Raw genomic sequence first — 12,394 nt, forward strand, 5'->3', positions numbered from 1 at the left:
TTGGAAGAAAAGAAAAAGGAAAACAATTGTACATTTTTCAGAATCGCCCTACACCGTATTTGCTGCATGATGAAATGTTAAATCCCAGAAGAATGGCAACTCTCAGAGGACTTCTGAGCACTCACTTGGAGTCAATTGTTTTCATGTTTCGTGTTCACACACACATTATTTAAACCAGTAATTTTAGTCCCTAGGAAATCTTTATAGTGAATTCTGTACAGGAAAATAAATAACATAAGAACCTTTACAGTGTTTTAAATTGCTGTTTGGGCATCAACCTGATGCATAATTATGCCTTGATTACTATCTCCAGTCCAGCATGTCTGTCCATAAGTATAAAAAAATACAATAGTGGAAAATTCAGTAATAACAGGTGATTCTACAAATTGTTATTCTTCTGAGCTGGTATGTAGTAAGCATAAACACATAAACAAAACCCAGCTTGCTCTAGTCAGTGTCTTCAGGTTGAAATATTCAGAGTTTGAAGGCTGTGTTTGCCTCTGCTTTGCTGAGTAACACTGGACCAGCCATTTAGCTATCCTATGACCATTCAAATGTGTAAAATTGTTGACAAAGGACGAGCATTTTAAGAACTTGGGGTCCTCTTAATGAAGCAGTATTAACATACATTTTTCCCCCTAATTTTTGTATGTAAGTAAAGTACATATAACATTAAATGTACCATGTTAATCATTTTTAAATGGACAGGTCGCAGTGGTATTAAGTACATTCATATTGTCGTGCAACCATCACTACATTCCATATCCAGAACTCTTTTCGTAAAAATATGGACTGCTTTATGAATTTGCATGTCATCGTTGAACAGGTGTCATGCTAATATTTTCTGTATTGTTCCAATTTTAGTATACGTGCTGCCGAAGTGAGTGCTAATACACATTTTAAAGAAAACACTTATTCATGTAAAGAATAAAAAAATTACAGAAACAGCGATCCTAAAAGATAAGCAAGAACCATTTGATTATTCTTATTATCATCAGATTGGGGCTTAGATCAATTCCATATCAGGATATTGAGGCATGGAGGAGGGCTATGAAGTTCTCCTATAAAATACTTTTCGATTCTACACTCAGAGACAGAATATAGGGATAGGTTTTCAGATCCAAAGTGATGTTTGCTGCATTTTCTCAATTTATCTGGCTGAAAATGAAACAACTTAAAAAAGACTCCAACCCATATGAACTGAGCTCTTACTACTGTGTTTCCCCGAAAATAAGACCTAGCCAGACCAACAGCTCTAATGCGTTTTTTGGAACAAAAATTAATATAAGACCTGGTGTTATTTTAATAAAACATAAGACCAGGCATAATATAATATAATATAATATAATATAATATAATATAATATAATATAATATAGTATAATACCAGATCTTATGTTAATTTTTGCTTCAAAAGATGCATTAGAGCTGATGTACCGGCTAGGTCTTATTTTCGGGGAAACACGGAATGTACCTAGCACTGGGCTCGAGAATGCACAGGCTTTGTCCCGCTTAATCCGACAAGTATGCAGTGAGGTAATTCTCTTATTTTCACTTTAAAGATAATGAAACTGAGACTCGGAGAGGTATAATTAACTGCTCCCGGTCTCATAACCAGTAAGCTGTGGGTGACAGAAGTAGCTCCAGGCCCTCCTGACTCCACAGCCCTTGGTTTTAACCTCTGTGCTCTGTTGTGTCCATTTTGAAGTGACGGCAGACAACACCTGCCCCCAATTTTTTAAATTTATGCCCTTAGACAATCTCCCCAGACTCACCCTGTTCTTATTAACATGTCGTTTCTGCTTTTGCAAACACATGCCAAACAATGATACTTGCCTCATCAAGGTTTGGAATTGGACTCTCACAATTATTTCTAAGTGTTTTACAAACAAACATTTTCTCTATGGCTGCACTCAAGATTTGTGCTTTTGGGGGATGGGGAAGATTTCATCAATGTTCTTCAGTGCACTTTCTCTGTATTTCTTCTCATAATTTGCTGACTTCTGAAATGATGCCTTTGAAATTAGAACATTTCTTGAAATAAAACTGCTGTGCCAGAAGACACCACTTAGAACTCAATTTCAGCTCGTTATCTACAAACACTCCTGTGACTACATTCTGATCCTAACCCCTGTTGTACACTCAGAGATATACCTTTACCAGAATTCGCCCTAGTGGAGCTTTATTATTAACGCACAGTCTAATTCGGGAAGCCCTTAAATACTTGTAGGGGTTGGGGAGGTTTCTGCTTGCTCTTTTTAGACTTTGTTTTGTGAGCTTCCTCGTACGGCACTCTCACTGTTCATATTTATTTGGAGCTCTCCGCTGTGCTCGTGTGGAAAGAGCATGATTTTGGAAGACACCTGACCTGGTCTGATTTTGGCTCCTCCACCTATTGGACATAATGCACGATTATGGTCAACTTCTTTATAATTGCCAAAATTATAGACCATTGGAACTTTACATTTACATGTGATGAAATAGAGATCTGTGTCGTTGAGTGGAAATATATTTCATGTTCGTTGAGGGGAGCAATAGAGGGATTTGGGAAATGCTTTAATTCTACCCTAACCAATGAATGCAGGTAACACAGAAGCTGGTCTGGGGGAGTTCCATGCTCCTCTCACACGTTCTTCCTTCCACATCCTCCTCTCTTCCTGGAGCTTCTCCAAGCCCCACAGATTTGACCAACCATAGACACTACCCCATGGATAAGGTTAGATCCATGAGGGCAGGTGTTCAGGAGAGGAGAAGTCGGGGCCGACTTTCTGAATCCATTTTCTGTCCTTACTTTCCTCCTTACACACTGAATTCTCACTGGCTAATTAGCTGCTGGCTAATGTCAGCACCGAGGTCCACAGACGCCTTCATTGTCTAAGTCACCAGCCTGGCTTTTCTCTTCATGTGCAATTTTGTAAATTCTGGGAAAACTGCTTTTTATTTATTTTTTATTTTAGAAAATGTAGTCTACACGTACAGTGCAATAGGATTAGGTCTTAAAAGAGAAGGAAATTCTGCAGTATGTTACAACATGGATTGAAACTGGAGGACATCAGGCTAAGTGACCTGAGCCAATCACAGAAAGACAAATACTACACGATTCCACTGATATGAGGTATCTAAAAGAGTCAAATTCATAGAATCAAAAAGTGGATGGGTGGTTGCCAGGGCCCGGAGAGAAGAGGGAACGGGGTTTATTAATCAATGGGCATAAAGTCACAGACAAGATGAATAAATTCTAGAGATCGGCCATACGACATTGTACCTATAAGGAACAGTACTATATTACACACTTAAAAATTTGTTAAGAAACTAGATCTCATGTTAAGTGTTCTTGACACAGTAAAATATTTTGGTTTTTTTTAAGGTTGATTTTAAAAATCTAGCTTTCCAGTACAGAAAGCTAGATTACACTTGAGTTAGGCTCAAATTTGCAAATCATATCTAGTCTCTTATCTAGCAATTTTTCATAGTAAGAACTTAATTTTATGGAGCCAAAGAATTGAATTTCCATGACTTGGTGTGCTCTTTTAGATTATGTTACCTAGAAAAACATCTCTGACTAAGTGCTATAAACAGTATAAGCCTTAAAATCCAGGCTCTTGGTTAAGTGAACAAACTGAATTCTTAAAGATACATGATATGCCCCATGTTATTTCAGAGACTAAATACTACTTTCAAGATAATTCTCTTTTTTCTTACTAATTTTCAATTATTTTCTGAAGTTTGTGCCAAATATAATTCTTGATAAAGCAGACAATAGTTTTTCAACATGAGCACTTCTCAACGTTTTCAGCTTCTAATTTTGTTGCCTCAACTTTCTTTGTAATTTGTTTTCTGAGCCAGAATCTTTTTAAATGAACACAAAAGTTTCCATTGTTTGGTGTCCTACAAAATGAGTATGCCTGACTTGTAACCATTAAAAAGCCTTACATGGGTCAGTTTTTGTTATTGCCCTCCCCAGCACCCCTCCTTTTTTTTTTTAACATGAGTAAACTAAGAAGAAGCAACTATTATTTGACCAATTTATTTAAATCAAAAATGAATAACTATGTTTCTCCTAGAAAGATGGACAGATGTGTTTTGAAATTCTGAATGCTACAACTAAGTTTAGCCAAAGTCCATGGCTTTCTGAATGCTTCCAAAACAGAACACTGTGCTTTTGATTTCTGCTTTTGGATTCTCATTAAGACTCTAAAAGGTCAAAGGAACAAGGACTAGAGCAAAATACGTTCATTTACAATACACACAGCACAATCAAAATGTAGAAATGGGCTCCATACATCATGTGTTCTACCAGGATATTTGTATAAGGCAGAGTCCTCTTCTTGTGGGTAGCTGATGTCTCTAAATGGCTACATTTATCCTACCAAATGTCTCTAGTGGTGCTACTAGTGGAGAACTGTTTTAGATTGCCAATTGTTTGCTTCATAAACTAATTTCTGAGCAGAGGATGATGTCAGAGTCAGATTTTTTTCCCCATAAAATAAAATCTCTATCCCCTATAGGTTTAAAGTTTCTTAAGAGATAGGCGTTCTTCATAAGACCTCTACTCTAATACACACTGTAAAAATTAAATGTGGTGAAGAGGGAACACAGTGGTTTTGGCCCCTGGAAAGTACCTTTAAAGGATGACATAAGATTTTTACAAAGAATACATGGAGAGTACAAACTAATTTAAAACTCAGGAGAGTTTTCCCAGAAGAGTCAGATCTCGTTTGAAATTCATTTTTCTCAGGTGCATTTCAGTAATCTGTTTCTGCTAGTAATAGGAGATTATTTTCATGTGTAAGTGCTGACATCTTGTAGAGGATCAGTGGGGGCTTTCCTCTACTTTGAACTCACCCTTTAATGTATTTCTTCCCTAACATAGTAAGAGGATAGCATAATTTCAAATACCTTGCTACTTCTTGGTTTTTCACATTCTACATTTGCTTTTATTTTCTTTGGCTCTTGAATAGCTCAAAACTTATAATAGAGTAACCACAGATTTTTCCTTTTTGCTTCCATAATTGATTTCTATAGTATTTAACATGCTTATATGTATTAAGATCTACCATGTCCAGACACTGGTCTAGGTGCTAAGAATTCAGTGATAAAAGTCTCTGCCTAGTAGGCCTTTCATTCTTGTGTATATATATATATATATATATATATATATATATATATATATATATATATAAGTTTGTCTTTTCCACCTCCAATCTCAAGCAACAATTCCATTTTTTTTTTAACCAATTGTATCATTTTAAAGGTTGCATGATTTTGTGAAGAAATCACTATGGAGTATTTTCAATCTGAGGAGACAGTGTTCATAGTACTCTTTGGGGGTGAGGACTAAAATGCTATTTAGAGTATTTATCAATGGACAAGACCAGTGTTTCTTAAAGTGTATCATATGGACCACCTATGTCAGAACCCCCTAAGGTAGTGGTCAGGTCTCTAATACCCACTTCACAGCTCCTGAGTCAGAATATCAGGGTCAGAATCAGGAATCTGCATTTTTTAGCTCTTTTGCCTGCACAGTCAGATATATGTGAATGTATATTTCCATCTGCTGACTGCGGATGGAAACTTCCAGAAAGGAAATTTAAGAAAGCAGATGTACATTTTTCTATATTTTTGTGTTTTTTCAAGAATGAATAACAATAGGAAACTTTTATACATAAAAATAATGTCGTTTATATACAAAGCAGCTCAAATTGTTATTATTAAATTCATAAACTAGTCAACACATCAACTTTTGGGTTTTTTTTTTTGATTTCTGCCACATTTTGAAAAAAACTTGAAATCAATTAACACAGCAAGAGTTAACATTTTAAAAGCAATTTCAGTGATCCTTACACATGTCAAAGTCTAAGAATTAATTTCTAATTTAGACAAAGAGCTGAAGAAAGTGAATCTTACATTAGAAAATTACCAAAAGCAATTAGACAAAAAGGATTGACCTCAAGTTTAGAATGAACAGAAAACAGTACATTTAAATAACATTGGCATTATTTGGGGACAAAATGAAAAAGGATATTTATAAAAAATTAATGAAAACATGTCAAGACTCAAAGCTGATCATAGGGCTACATATACACGAAGCTGTTACTTAAAGCATATGTGTGGAGTGCAAAATATAATGGGAAGGAGATTCACAGATTTAAGATGTTTCCCACCTCCCAGTTTAGACTCTTCCCTCCTATGTCCCACTAGCATTGTCTTCCTTTTACAGATGAAATAAAGAAAAAAAAAAATGGAAGCACAGAAATGGTAAGTAACTTTCCCAATGAAACATATGTAGTGAAAACCAGAAACAGAGTTATAAACCCTAGAAGCCTATTACTATAGTCTACGCTCTTACTTATTACTGTCACTAAAAAGAATGGGTAATAATCTCAGAATCCACACGTACTGCTCTATGAAAGAATTGTACAGCCCTGGAAGAGATTTGGCCCAATTTTACATCAGTGTGTTTATGATATACAGCTTCACTGATTTGTACTGCTGACGAATAGGAGAACAGAATAAATTCAAACCTATCTGAGATGAGTATCCACTTATACAATCCAGGGGTGTGTTGCAGTTGCTCCTAGACAAAGGTTAATAGTCTGAAGTTCTCATTAAGCTGAAGTAGGTCCCTACTTCATCTTCCTGACTTCTGTGCATAGGTTGCTTAAGACATGCAAGTAAAACAATCAACATTCAAGTTGAATTCTGTGAGATGAACTGTTCTCTCAATATATTTTGACCAATATCTTTTGAACTAGTTATAAAGAAAGAATTGAAGGCAAATAATATCACAGGCTAAGGCCTTTCTAGAATATCCTCAGTGGCATGCCAGGGAAGATAAAGCTATAATTAAAAAAAACCAATATTATAGATTTTGCATAAAACCTTATAATTAGCATATTTTTATTTATAAATGTCAGTGTGGATGATACCTACCCTGTTTTCATTTGGAATGTTACAAGGCACCCTCCTCCCACCATTTTCTTAACCTATCTAATGATTTAATACTTAAGCGCTGCCACCTATTTAAAGCTTTTCTTTATTACCCTCCTCTAGCCAACTTCCTGGTCCTCTCTTCTCTTGAAGCAGAAAAGTATTCTCAATACATAAAGTGGTGTGAAAGGGCAAACAAAGTGCTGAGCCTGGAACTAGTCATCAAAAGCCCCAGAGCACAGTGAGGCCAATCGTAGCCCACCTGGGGCCCATGGACTCCGACAGTTTTCCAAGTAAGAGTGAAATGTGGATGGGGCTGGCTGCTTGGGAGAAAGTACTTCAGGTGTTGAGGGAGTTGGGTGGGGTGGGGTCTAAGTGAGTCAGCAGAGTGGAGTGAGAGGAGCTCACCAGACCAATCAGATTCAGATTTGGCCATGTGGGGGTGGGCTCAACACAGGAAAGATGATACCCGTCTGCCAACTGCACGGGAGAAGGACCTCCTCACAGGGAAAATGCCCACTGTCCTCCAGCACTTGTCGTGATGCCACACACCTCAGTCTGTCCCTCGTATGCCTCCTGAGTCACCGTCCCTCTGCTGGAGCCTGAGGTGAGTGCCTGCAAGTGAGTGAGTCTGTGTGTGGGCTGTTTAAGAGGACGCCTGAGTTTCCCGCCGCCTTTGGTCCCCCCTAGACTGTCAGAATCCTCACTGTTTTTCACAGCTAGATGTTGTGGAGGCTCCTCTTCCTGGCACAGGTACTCAGGGCTGGGGAGGTCGGTGTGGGGCCCGGGTCCCTCACTCCTCAGGAGGAAACCTCGATGACCGAGATATCCCTCCTGATTCTCATCCACCACACACAGGTGTGGGGCCTGTTCCGCATCTCCGCCCCTCCTACCCGACTCAGTGTGGCTTCTTTATATCCTTAGTTATAAAACTTCTGTTCAGCTAGACTTCAGATGGTTCTCCAGGGTGATTGTTCTATAACTTAGTTGTAATTTTAATGTGTTCATGGAAGGAAGCAGGCACAGTGTTTATCTACTCCACCATCTTGGATCTCCTTTGAAATGGTCTTCTTTTAAAATAATATCTATAAACTACTTTTCTATGTGAAAATATGTAATACTTTAATTTCCTAAAGGTGGTATAATTTCCCAGCTAGTATTTCAGACCTCATATGTGTTCTAAAGCTTATGATTATTTTAACTTTATGAGTTAAAATCTGTGGCTCAGCTCATTATTTTTTAATTCTGGAAGTACATTTATTTTCCTGTGAGGATTCTAAATATTTAAAGTAATTAAACTTGGCATGTAGAATTTTGTTGGAAGATGCATTAAAAATACTACTTGGCACCACTTATGGATAAAGAAATCAAAACATAAATAAGTGCGTAAGACACAGAATGGCATTTTATGTTTGGATTTCTGCTCATAGCTCTAACAATAATTTTTATGTCCTATGAAATTCCCTTTAAATTATTTTCATCTGCAAGAGAGCTATTCTGTCAACCTTACATATATTCCATGATTTATTATATTAGACTTGAAATAAGCTATGTGCAAATAAGTCATTGAGAATATATTTACGTTATGCCCTCACGACCTAATCACTTCCCCAAAACCTCATCTCCTAATATCATCTCCTTGGGAGTTAGGACATCGATATATGAGTTTTGGGGGGAGACAAACATTTAGTCTATGCCATTTTTTATGCAGCAATAGATAACTAATACAATGGGTAAACAATACCAGAAAGGTCATATGGTTTAAACAAGGTTTTACATGTAACTAATTGAAACCTCAGGGATTTCTGACTACTTGGTCAAAGAAGAGTTCTCTGAGAAGGTGATATTGAGCAAATATGTACATGAAGAGAGCCAGATGAACATCCGGGGAATAAGTGTTCAGGTAGAGAAACAGGCAAGGGCAAATGCTCTGTCCTGAGAAGACTGGAAAAGCAACAAGACTAACATGGATAGAGAAGAACAAACTAGAAAAAGATAGTGGGAATGAGGTCAAAGAGAGAGAGAAGTCAGATCATGCAGAGCTCCCTAGCCATGACAAGGACTTTGGATTGTGTTCTAATTCTAGTGGCAAGAAATTAGGGTATTTTAAACAGGGAAGTGATGCACCTTTTTACATTTGTGAAATGAAAATAACAGGAGGACTAAAGACCCAGTAGGGGCTTCTTGAGACTGGTAACTTGTCTGGGTGAGGGGTTATGATGGCTTGGACTAGAAAGGTAGGAGTGGAAGTGGTAGTAAATGGTGGATTTGGACACATTTAAAGGCAGAACCAACAATATTTACTGATGGATTGGGAGTAGCTGTCTTGAAAAGACAAATGTCAAGGATTATTCTTTTGTTATTCTGAACAGTTTTGTGAATTGTAATTTTGTTTAATGAAGTGGAGGATATTGAGAGAGAGGCAAATTTGGAGGGCAGGTGAGAAATGCAGAGTTTCAATTTAGACCTATTGCATAGAGTGTCAAAAAAGCCACGAAATATGTGAATCCATAGTTTAAAAAGAGACACTGGAATGGGATACACATTTGGAATTCATTGGTTTATAGATGCTATTGGAAGTCATGGATCTTGATAAGGTTATCTAGAAAGTGAATCCAGATAGAAGTGATGTAAGAAGACTGAGCCTTGGGTTATTCTGCTATTTAGAGACCAGGTAAATTAGGAAGTTCCAGTGAAGATTAGGAAGTAGTGGTCAGTTTAGTAGAAGGAAAACCAGGAAAACATGGTGTTAAGATAGTCATATAAGGAAAGTATTTTAAGGAGGATGGAGTGATCAACTATCAATTATCACTGGCAAGATGAGGAGACATCCACCAGAATGGATTGGGGTGTAGAGGGAAAGAAAGCTGATTGAATAAAATCATGGAGACAATGGAAGATGTGATGTGTGAGAAAGTGAGAAGAGTAGTTGTTTGTGAAAATTTTTCTTTAGAAGAACAAGCAAAGAAATGGGCAGTAGTTGGAGAGGAATGTGGGGTCCTAGGGAGGAATTGTATTGTTGTTGTTGTTAGAAAATGTTATAGCATGTTTGTACAATGGGAAGAAACAGTAAAAAGGAAGAAACTATTGATTCAGGAAAGAGAGAGAATAATTGCAACAATCAAAATCTTTAAAAAGAAAAGAACGATTGGGGTCTGGTGCACAAGTAGAATGAGTGACTTCAGAAAGGAAGCAGCATAGTTCAATTGTTTTAACAGGAGGAAGTCAGAGTACATGGGGACAGACGGGGTGCTTGGAAGTTGGCATAGTTTTTATTTTTGGTTGCTTCTATTGACATTTTGTCAAAGAGCATGGATTTGTGGAGTGCAGGTTTAATTGTGACCAGAGTGTGCCATCTGGGTTTTTGATCACTGAAACTTAACGGTTTTGAAATTATGACTGTACTGTAAACAAATTAGATGACCAGTCTTGATTCAAGGCATTCAGGCATTAGAGAAGATTTGGACTCAAGACATATATAAAACCATAGTACAGGTTGGGCATTCTTTTTGGATTTCAAACAGATGGCCATAAGTGTTGAAAAGAGCCAACCACTTCTTCAGATTAATTTAGAATTTTCATTTGCTTTTGCCCTATGCAAACTGGACGGAAGTTAGGTTTTGTTCCCTTCTCAGTATCGTTTTGACTAACTTTCTTGGGAGATACCAGAGAATTCCATTAGTGTTTTACAATTGTTCTTTTTCTAAGAATGGATATGTGTGTATGTATATACACATACACCCACTAACACATGAAGCTGAAAGATGGCACACAAAAATTTTACATTTGATTTTGTTGTGTATGAGAAGACATAGTTTTAATAATATGCAGAGATTATATAAGTTTGGGTGTTGATTGAGATCCTCAGGAAGCTGAACGCTGGTACTTTTATTTTGAAATGTCCTATTGCTGCTTCATCAGGCATACACCTCCCATCTCCTGCCCAGAGGTGACCTGGAGTCTTTAATTCTTTAGACCTGTCCCCCTAGGGGGCCTAGAGTTGAATACAACCCAGAAGAACTCTTTATATACTTATTTGTTTGCAAGATTTAAGTTCGGCTGGCAATTTTGTGACTTTTCTATCTTAAAGGAAGAAATTATATGGTAAAATTTCAAAAAGCAACATGAAAATATATCTCCCTTTTGATAAGTGTAACTGCCTTTTTCAGATTTCAGAAATAAGGTTTAACATCTATTCAATATAAATGGTATGAAACATTTGTCCTTCTTACAGGGTATGATTCAGATTTCAAGTAAGATTATCTTAAAGGTCCACAGATCAACTTCCTTAATGATACATTCATGTAATCCATGGGTTTTAAAAATAAATACATTTTGGGGGAATAAAATAATGTTTGAGAAGTCACTGATTCTTTAGAAGAGACATTATTTATGTTAAATGCAGTTTAAGCAGTATTTTTCCAGCATCTCACCAACTAGGCTCTCCCACCCTATTCACCATTCCTTGATCATCTACTACATTTAATTTACCCCAGGTGAATACTGGTCCTACAAGCAGTTGACTGGATCTACATACAGAACAGACATTTCATGCAGAAAATGTATATTATTTTCCTTCTCTCAGAGTTGAGTAAAATTATATCATAATGGGAACTGGAATAATTCCAGCCTAAGCGTATCCTTTAGAATTCCCAAATGTCCTTAGTTGCAATTGATTCCCACCTTAGAGTAGAGGTATAACTTATAAACTGCTAAGGGTTTTAAGACTCGAAACAGTCATTAGGTTAGGTGTTAATAAACATGTATATTATTTCTGCCTTTCCTCATTATAGAAAAGCAAAGGATTTTTCATTACTTCAGCATAGTTAATTTATTATTTTCAAGCTGGTGCCTAAACTTCTGGGACACAAAATGAGTGGACTCTTAGAAACCCTCTCTGAATTGCCCAAAATCAATAGTCGTTCTTCCCATCTGTCATCCTAATTTGTACTATGTCTTCCAGATGCATTACAACAAAGATACACACTAAACTTCTTTCCATTCCCATTGGCACAAGAAAACATATGAGTAGTCATAAGTGAATCTTTGCATAAAAACTCCAAAAGTGGAAGCCCTGATTTAAAATAAACTTGGATGTCACTCAGCCTTGCGCAACTCTTTAAATGACACATTTATTTATAGAGCTATTGAGATAATAATGGAAGAAGGTTTAATGACTCGTTTTCTAAACTAGAAACCTATTCCATAGGTTTGATGACTGCTTATAAAATAACCTGCATCCATTTTCTGTTGAATAATTTAAATTGGAATTGATAAGAATATGTTAATATTAAACATTACACCTGTTTGGTCATATTCAGTAAAAAGATATTTTTTGATCCAGAATTATAGCATTCAAAGTCATTGAGAGTGAATTAATTTATGGCTCTCGTACATCTTTCTATGATGAGAGAGTAATGGAAAAGTTGGGTAAGTAATTTCAGCATTTTCTGTTGTCTCATGTT

The 12,394-nt window shown here is 36.7% G+C and overlaps 1 non-coding gene across 1 annotated transcript; it reads right to left on the reverse strand.

The window, feature by feature from the left end:
- Window positions 1-781: 781 nt before the first annotated feature.
- On the reverse strand, window positions 782-888 carry LOC117018370 (U6 spliceosomal RNA). Its single transcript, XR_004422228.1, has one exon. It is a non-coding gene; the product is annotated as a U6 spliceosomal RNA (small nuclear RNA).
- Between the last annotated feature and the right edge of the window lie 11,506 nt (window positions 889-12,394).

This window comes from Rhinolophus ferrumequinum, chromosome 26 (assembly GCF_004115265.2).
Source record: "Rhinolophus ferrumequinum isolate MPI-CBG mRhiFer1 chromosome 26, mRhiFer1_v1.p, whole genome shotgun sequence".
In the NCBI taxonomy this organism is placed as follows: Eukaryota; Metazoa; Chordata; class Mammalia; order Chiroptera; family Rhinolophidae; genus Rhinolophus; species Rhinolophus ferrumequinum.